This window comes from Bidens hawaiensis, unplaced genomic scaffold, assembly GCF_021521415.1.
Source record: "Bidens hawaiensis isolate Kalapana, Puna unplaced genomic scaffold, B.hawaiensis_p1.1 tig00033817_1, whole genome shotgun sequence".
Lineage (NCBI taxonomy): Eukaryota > Viridiplantae > Streptophyta > Magnoliopsida > Asterales > Asteraceae > Bidens > Bidens hawaiensis.
Genome location: NW_027495807.1, coordinates 171,781 through 181,303, shown reverse-complemented (window position 1 = coordinate 181,303; position 9,523 = coordinate 171,781). Strand labels below are relative to the sequence as shown.

The 9,523-nt window shown below is 35.5% G+C and overlaps 1 pseudogene; it reads left to right on the top strand.

The window, feature by feature from the left end:
* Positions 1-2,583: 2,583 nt before the first annotated feature.
* On the top strand, positions 2,584-4,864 carry LOC143585340 (protein LIFEGUARD 2-like; annotated as a pseudogene).
* Positions 4,865-9,523: the final 4,659 nt, after the last annotated feature.

Here is a 9,523-nt window from a genome sequence, read left to right as displayed (position 1 = left end):
TATTTATATTATATCTATACATTTTTATACAAATAAATATTTACATATTATACTAATGTACATTGTTATAATATATTTCACAACATACTTAGTGAAACTTAAAAATCTACAACACACCATGTTTATTAAATATTGAAAATTTGTGAAAGACTTTAGCTATATCTTTTACATCGAAATACCTCATTGTTTTAAATTTTCCTTCAGTGTCCCGTCCGACTTGCATATGTTAAACATGTCGCCAGCGTTCATACTGAGGCTTCATTATCGTATACCGATTGTACAACAACTCATTCTCGATTTAAAAGTCAAATTTATTTGATGATATAATACGACTATATTTGTAATACATTTTCTTACATAATATAAAAAGGATTTGTTATCTTTTTTTTTATTTATATTAGATTATTCATTGTAATTTATATATTAATTTATCCCGTGTAATACACGGGTTTCTAGCTAGTAACTTATATAAGTATTAAGTTTTAGGGTTTCGAATATTTAGGTATTTCGTTCATTTATATTTACTGTTATAACATTAATCATCGTTTATAAAAATAGATTATATATTTTCTTATTCGTTAAGGTCTACAACCCTTTTTATTTCGGCTCGCCCGAGATATTTGAATTCTCGAAGACTGTCCTCAACAATCAAGCTTTTTCTTTACCATGCATCAATCCAATAAACCAAATTCGTCAGGGAACAAGAAATGGGGAACGTCATCTCTAGCCAACGAGTGACACCGGTCCAAGCATTGTGAAGAGCAAAGCTGAAATAATAATTTGTATCATGAAAAAGAATGTTGATGCAGATTAAATGAAAACTTAAGTTTTGTGATTTGTGATAAAGGATCCAAGTGACGAAATTAATTCATGCAATTATCATATAGGGATTATTTTATTTCAAGGCTGGAAATTGGACGAAGGAATGGTCAGGACTTTGAGTTGGTTTGTGGGCTTATCAGTCGGTCATGAGGACTTTGGAAGTCGGCGAATTAAGGGAATAAAATGAAGATTTTTTATTAGCTTTGAATGAGTAGTATTGTACCGGTCGTACTAGACACTTTAATTTTTATATTGTTACACTTCAGTTCATAACTTCATATCTATTTTGTGAGATATAGTTTGGTTTGTGTTAAGGGTCAGGCTAAACATTTAGGGGGGAGGGGTGGTTCATTTCTCATCACATACCACCACCAATAAAATTATGTCACGTCACCGATCCCAAATCCATCACATTTTGATGGAATTTGGTAGGGGTGGTGTGGTGTGACAGGTTTTGGTATATATACATACATATATATATACATATAGGTTTTTGTGTGAGTAAGATGAGTGTATTTAGGGTGTATATATATGTATATAGAGAGGGAGAGTTCCATCACTCAAACCAATCACTTGCGTGATGGCCATCACGCAAATCTCATCACTCAAGCTTGATGGAGCACTGGCGGCGGTGTGCAAAAGCCCATCACGCGTGATGGAGCACCCTTCACGCCCGCCCCGTCCCGCCTTACAACAACACAATATAAATTCTAATCAGTAGAATTTATACCCGCCACAAAAGAACCCCCCCCCCCCCTTCTTAAATACATCATATTTATAACGTAATGAAAGCAAGAATTGAGTTTCCACTTATTTTTGGCATTCCATAAATATTTTATAATTAATTCGTACTTAATTTTGGCAATCCATCAAAATAATTTATATTAATTTGCAACTTATTTTCGGTAACTGAGATATTAATCATTTGCGTAGGTTGAGACTTGAGAGATTTAAACTTTAAATTGAATATCATTTCGCTTGAAAAAAAATTGTCGAATTTGCACTTTATTCTGTCAAGGTCACTTAGGATTTACAATCTTGTCACTACACTAATTATTACCATTGACTTAATTAATTTTTAGTAATTTTTTTGTGAATGGATGGTCAAGATGAAATACCTAGTCAGTTAAAAAAAATAAGAAAACAAAAAAAAAAGATGAAATGTAACGTTAGGAGTAAATTAGGGTATGACAAACTTGCAAGTGTATTTTTTGTGTTGTTTGTTGGGGTCAAACTGACTAGGTATTTTCTGGTCCCCTTGTTTAATATAATACCGTCAGATAAAAATAATATATGAAGTTAATAAAATTTCTTTAACTTTACTGTTAGGTTGGGTCAGCTAGCGATAACATTTTGCACATTGAATCACTACGTACGAAATATATAAACAATTCTGTGTTTGTTGGCTATTAAAATTTAAAAAAAAAGTATATGGATGGTCAAGATCATAGACATTAGTGGTAAATTAGGATATGACAAACTTGTAAGTGTATTTTTTGTGTTGTTTGATATAATACCGTCAGTTAAAAAAGTTTTACTGTTGTACATAGATATTCAAAAATGTATGTATAGAATAGAATAATTGCATGCTGTTTTTAGATCATCTTTATTGCAAAGACTAAACTTTGAAGCTACACTAAAAACGGAAACCACCATTATTATTATTATTATTATGATTAATAATAATAATCAGATCCCAATTTCATTACCTTCTTCTCATCTCTCAAATCACAAACCATACTCCCACTTTGAATTAACACGATGATATCCGAGCTCCGGTGGTCGTTTATCCGTAGGATTTACTCCTTGGTAGCCACATAGTTACTTGTCACCATTGTTGTTGCTGCTCTTATCGTCTCGCATGATCCGATTGTCACTTTCTTAACGACTACAAGAGGCGCATTCGCTTGTTTTCTACTTCTCTTAACAACTACAAGAGTCTTCACTACTCCATTCATTAGTATGTGTTTTGCTTCATTTTTTTTTTTATTTTTATTTTTTTGGGTGTTATTCTGGTTTGGTTTAACTAAAAATTTAAGGTTACAAAAATACCTTTACCAATTGATTTTATGATTCGGCATATTCAAAACACCGATACCATCGATTGCGTTAATCTTTTTTACATTTAAAGGTTAAATTTCAAAACCTAAGCTAAGTAAGGATCTTCAACTGATCATAACAAAAATTTACAGAAATTTTATTTTGATAAGTTGTTAAGCATAAATATTTTAGAGATTTTTAATAAAAAGCACTATGTTTTTCACATTTTGCACTTAATAAACTTCAAAAAAAATATAAAAAAGAAACACTTAATAGTTTTCCAGTAAACATATAATGAGAATAGCTTAAAAAGCACAATGTTTGGTATAAAGTGCAACATTTATTTTTACATGAAAGATATATGCAACATTTATTAATTTTACAATCAAAACATATAATGGTAAAATAAATGTTGTATCTTCAATTCCATTATATGCAACATTTATTCAAATCACTAAATCTGCCTAAAGTTAAGGTATAGTTACTATCAAGTTGATAAATGTTGCATCTTTCATCATCACCAAGATCCATCAACAAATTAATCCAATATTATCAAGACTTGAAATAATACTTAAAAGGTGCAAATGAAGTAAGCATAGATGCTGAATGTGTTACATTCAGACAACTAGATGAACCAAATCAGATTAAAAGTAACAACAATGAAAAATGGTACTGGTATTTGGTATAAAGTGTTGATCATTCTTGTTCTTATTTTGGCCTAACAATTGTTTCGTCTTGTCAATTCGCTAGGGTTTTTCTTGATGTTCCCATTGTACTATTATCGTCATCGCCATCCTGTGAACTATGTGTGTCTGGGGATCCTTAGTACCGTCTCTATGGCTTTTGCAGTCGGTTTTGCATGTGCTATGACTAGCCGTAATTAATCCTACTCTCCATTGACATGTTTAATATATATCATAACTTTAGAAGTAATAAACGATTGAAAAACAAATTATTTAATGTTGGCAGGTAAAGCAATACTAGAAGCAGCAATTTTGACAGCAGTGGTGGTTGTGAGTCTCACTTTGTTCACATTTTGGGCTGCCAAGAGAGGTTATGACTTCAATTTCTTGGGACCATTCTTGTTCGGTTACCTTATGGTGATTCTCGTCTTTGGTCTCATTCAGGTTCGTGTGTATAGATGGTTTAGACAGTTTTAAGTCGGTTTCGGGTCTAACCCTCAAACATGTTTAGCTAAATTAGTGTGTTGGTGTCGCCAGCCGCCCCCCGGGGTGCTTGTTTGTGTGTTGACCCCATATTTATTTTTTTAAATAATAATATATGTTTTTATATCACAACTTGAACCAACTAGATATATAATAAACGAGCCGAGCTCGGCTCATGTAATTTACAAGAGCTCAAGCTCAGTTCATTTATTATATTATTATATGATTTTGTATATTATAATTTTTTTGTGTATTTATAACTATAATTTAAATATATAGCATAAATGTATATTATTTAGTCATTCTTATTATAATTTTATATGTGAAAATAGTTCTTACATAAATAAATAAATATACATTTAATAGTTTATACTAAAATAAAAATTATATAATTAATAGGCTCGTTTGTTCCTTAGAGCCAACCTAAAGCTCTATAAGTGAAGCTGGGCTAGTGTAACTTACGAGAGCTCGAGCTCTGCTGATCATGTGCATCGACTCGTTTATTATATATATTATATGATTTTTATGCATTTAAAACTTGGGCTCCAACTTTTGATTGCTTAATTTTCAGACATTCTTTCCTCCTGGTAGAATTGCGGTTACGATGCAAAGATGGTTGGTTGCTAAAATCTTCTGTGGATACATAGTCTACGAACACTCATAATCTGATCAAACGGTACACATATGACGACTACATGTGGGCTGCAGTTGCTTTGTATCTTGATGTCATCAATCTTTTCATGGGCTTGCTTGATGTCTTCACTGCTGCTGCTATGACCAAAACCCTTCTGATGGAATTTATATTGATGCTAATTGGTCTCATATGGAATGCATAATAATTCGGGCTAGTATTCGGGTTTTCCACAGTATTAGTTTAGGAATGTGAATGATTTCTATTGATGAGATGAATACAATATATACACAAACACATTACAACAAAGGACCTAAAGAAACAAGTAAATTATAATAAGTACAACAAGTATCAAATATTGTCATCTAATATCCCCCCTCAAGCGAAACGGTGGCGGTCCAATGCGAAGCATCTGACGAAAGTTGTTGAACTGTGGACCTGGAAGACTCTTAGTAAATATGTCAGCCACTTGAAGCTTGGTCGGAACAAATTTGGTGGCCAACTTCCCTGATGAGACATGTTCACGTAAAAAGTGGTAGTCGAGGTCAATGTGTTTAGCTCGTTTATGAGACACGGGATTTTGCGTGAGAAAGAGCGCACTTTGATTGTCACATAAAATAGTTGGTCGGTCCGGAGGTAATGCATGTAGTTCTTGTAATAAATGTGTTATCCAAACAATTTCTGCTGCAGTGTTAGCCATGGCTCTATATTCAGATTCACAACTGGAGCGAGCAACAGTGGGTTGCTTTTTAGCACTCCAAGAGATAAGATTACCTCCTAAAAAGATAGAATAACCGTAGGTGGAGCGCCGTGTTTCCAAACATCGTGCCCAGTCAGCATCAGAGTAACCCAAGAGAGATGTATGAGTGGGACGACTGTAGTGCAGACCAAAGGCAAGGGTACCTTTAAGGTACCGAATAATTGTTTTTACTTCTTGATAGTGAGAAACAGTTGGTGCATGCAAAAATTGAGTGACTTGATTGACTGCATGCATACGAGATGTCCGGTCTGGTGATTGTCAAGTACTGGAGAGCACCAACAAGTGAGCGATAATGAGAAGCATCTGAAAATAAATCACCTGTAGAAACAAATGAAACATTTGTGCTTAAGGGTGTTGGAGCCGGTTTAGCATCCAACATCTTGGCACGAGTTAAGATATCCAACATGTATTTTGATTGATTCAAAAAAATTCCATTTGATGTGTAGGTAACCTCTAGCCCAAGAAAGTAGTTGAGTTCTCCCAGATCTTTAATGGCAAATTCTTTATGTAGGTTGTCAATAAATGAGGTGAGTGCTTTGGGTTGGTTTCCGGTCAGAATGAGATCATCAACATAAACAAGGAGGTACATGACACATGATTCCATTTTAAAGATAAATAAGGACGGATCCGCACGACTACATAGAAAACCATTGTTGGTAAGAAAAGTACTGAGGCGGTGAGACCATGCCCGAGGGGCTTGTTTAAGACCATAAATGGCTTTATTTAGTTTGCACACATGATTGGGAACTTGGGGATTGATAAAGCCCGGAGGTTGCTCCATAAACACACATTCGGTGAGACGACCATGTAGAAATGCATTGTTGACATCTAATTGGTGTAGTTTCCACTGATTTATGACAGATAAGGCTAGAACCGTACGAATAGTGGTAGCTTTGACAACGGGACTGAACGTGTGCGAGTAGTCAAGGCCGGGAATTTGGCTAAAGCCTTGAGCAACAAGACGCGCTTTATGACGTTCAATGGATCCATCAGAAGTATAGCCATTTGGAACCAACAACATTACACTTTGAAGGGCGTGGAACAAGAGTCCAAGTTCGATTACGATGTAGGGCATCGAGTTCAGTTTTCATAGCTCGGACCCATTTAGCATCTTTGGATGCGGTTTGATAGGATTTGGGGTCGGATGTAGCGAATAAAGCTTGATGAAGAGGAATGGTGAGATAAGTCGACACGGTGTCGAGGTTTGAATATCCCAGATTTGGAACGAGTAGTCATAGGGTGTGTGGGAAGAGGTGGCGGTCGAAACATTTGAGGGTGGTGGTGAGTTGGGAGGAGTGTCAGTTGGAGTGGCTGTAGATGAGGTTGGTGATGTGGTGGCGGGGCAATTGGTGTTGGGTTGAAAAAACACAGGGTGCATGTAAATAAGGGTACACACGGCAACCAAAAGCACGAATGGAGGCATATGAGGGTGGATGGTTGTATAAAATTTCAAATGGAGATTTGCCATCAAGTAAAGGAGTGGGTAAGCGATTAATTATATAAACCGCCGATGAAAATGCGTCAACCCAATAAGTAGGAGATAATTTGGCATTAAATAACATGGCTAACCCGGCTTCGACAATGTGTCGATGTTTTCTTTCAACTCTCCCGTTTTGTTGTGGAGTATATGGGCATGACATGCGATGAAACGTGCCATTGTTCTCAAATAAAGCCCGAACCTTATGGTTAGTAAATTCAGTACCCCCGTCACTTTGAAAAATTTTAATTTTTGTTGAAAATTGTGTTTGAACAAAGGGAACGAATATAGATAAAGCATCAAAAAATTCAGACTTGGTGCGTAACGGATACATCCAAGTGAACCGAGAGGTCATCAATAAACGCCACATAATATGAAAAGCTATCAACTGATTTTACCGGGGATGGACCCATAGATCACAGTGAATTAATTCAAGTGGTGCGGTAGCACGTTTATTATTATTAACAAAAGGTAGCCGTTTAGATTTGGCTAGTTCACATGGGGAGCAAATTCCCGGTTTAGGTAAGATAGAAGTGAAAGACAAATGACCATGTTTTTTTAACATATTGATAGTATCAAAATTGACATGCCCAAGACGGGAATGCCACACTTCATAAGAGGCTTTAGGACATGATGATGAAGTAACCAACGCCTCATGTGTGTTATGAAGAACATAGAGGCCGTCTTTATCGGGCAAGGACTTGCTTGGTTAGGCGATCCTGAATGTAAAAATAGGGATGTGAGAATAAGACATCAACAAAATTGTCCTCGGTTAATTTGCTTACCGAAAGGAGATTTTTGGTAAGTTGAGGCACCACTAAAACATTTTTTAGATCAAGAGAACCAAGCAATTTAGCATTACCAATATGAGATATAGGGAGATTACCAAAAAATACTCTTTTGTTACCTTGAGTGGGAGATAAATTTGTCACCCCATTATTGTTGGGAAGCATATGATCAGATGCTCCTGTATCACAAGTCCAGTCAGGTACAGTGGTATTAATGTGGCATTGGGCATGAAAGGCATGAGATAATTGTTCCTCATTTGGTGTGGCACAAGAGGCAAAGTTTGCAAGTTTTGAACACTGATCAGCAGAGTGCCCCTGAATGTGACATAACTGACATTTAGGTGGACGGCGATTGCGATTCTGATTAAAGGTGGTGGAACCATATGATCCACGAAAGGTGTTGTTGGGAAGTTGATTTTTGTTGGGCTTGTATTGAGTCGATGAGTTGTTTGGGCCACGAGGGGTATATGGGCGGGTTGAACGGGTATGTTGTGTGTGGGTTGTAAATGCGACAGGTGGGGTGCGCGAACCATGAAGGGATTTTACAAAGAGCTCATGACTCTCGGCACGAGCAAGTAAGTCGGGAAAGGCTAAAAGGGGGCGAACGGAACGAATCGATGTCAAAAAATTTTCGAAATTTGGACCAAGTCCGCATAGGAAACAATGAAGTTGGTCCATTGAGGGAGGTGCAGTTTTGGTTCCATCAACGTGATGAAGAAGTTGTTGAAGAGATAAAATGGGTAACATCTGAGTTTTCCAATAAAGATAATTGGAGGATGTTAATTTGAGGGTAATCATCGAAAGAGAGTCGGTAGATGAAGAAGCCATGGGAAGCGAGGTGAAGGATCAGAACAGGCAGGAGAAACTCAACCACAACAAGGATTGGCTAATACCATATTAGTTTTGGAATGTGAATGATTTCTATTGATGAATATATACACAAACACATTACAACAAAGGACCTAAAGAAACAAGTAAATTATAATAAGTACAACAAGTATCAAATATTGTCATCTAATACACAGTTCTTTAAGCTACTTGAGTTATAACAGTACATATAATTAATGATCAGATTATTATGTAAGTGATTCTTGATTTTCAAATTAAGGGTAGGTGTTTCTAGAATTACTAATTAATTTTTGTGAATTAATTAATTAATTAGCATATATCTAAGTTTATTTCAAATTAAATTCAATGTTTATATATGAATGAGTTTGCATATCTTAAAGGACAGCAGCAACTATTAAGAAGTTAAAATAAGTTTACTCAAACTTGAGCGTACGTACGTACCAAATTGTACGCCAGATCAAACATACCGAAAGGTCCCAAAGATGGATGGATGAGCCTAAATATGTATAATATGTAGACACGTATAACGTACACGTAAAAACAACTTGAAACTAGTAAGATTTGTTTGATTTTTACTTATTATAGAACGATAAAAAGATTAGGATAAAGAAAAGCATTACTTGTTTTACATGTACAGTTTTAAAATCACAATGTACCTTAAAGCAAGATTCTAGTCTTAAGACAACATACAAGGAGAGTTAAGTCAGCTTGCGTTTGTTGGCCCAGGCGGATCAAACAATTATATCAAACTAACTTATCAAACAAACAAACACGAGATATTGGGGTAACGACCCTCGACTCTTTTCATATAATCAAACGAACATACCAAACAAACTTATCAAACGTACATGGAGATGAGACTCCTTGACTATCTCTTAACTCTCTCTCAGCTCTCACCTAACTTCTCACAAATAAAACTAATAATCTATACCCTATTTATAGATCTACTAAACTTGCTCTCCAAGACATACCTTTCATAAACCTAATACA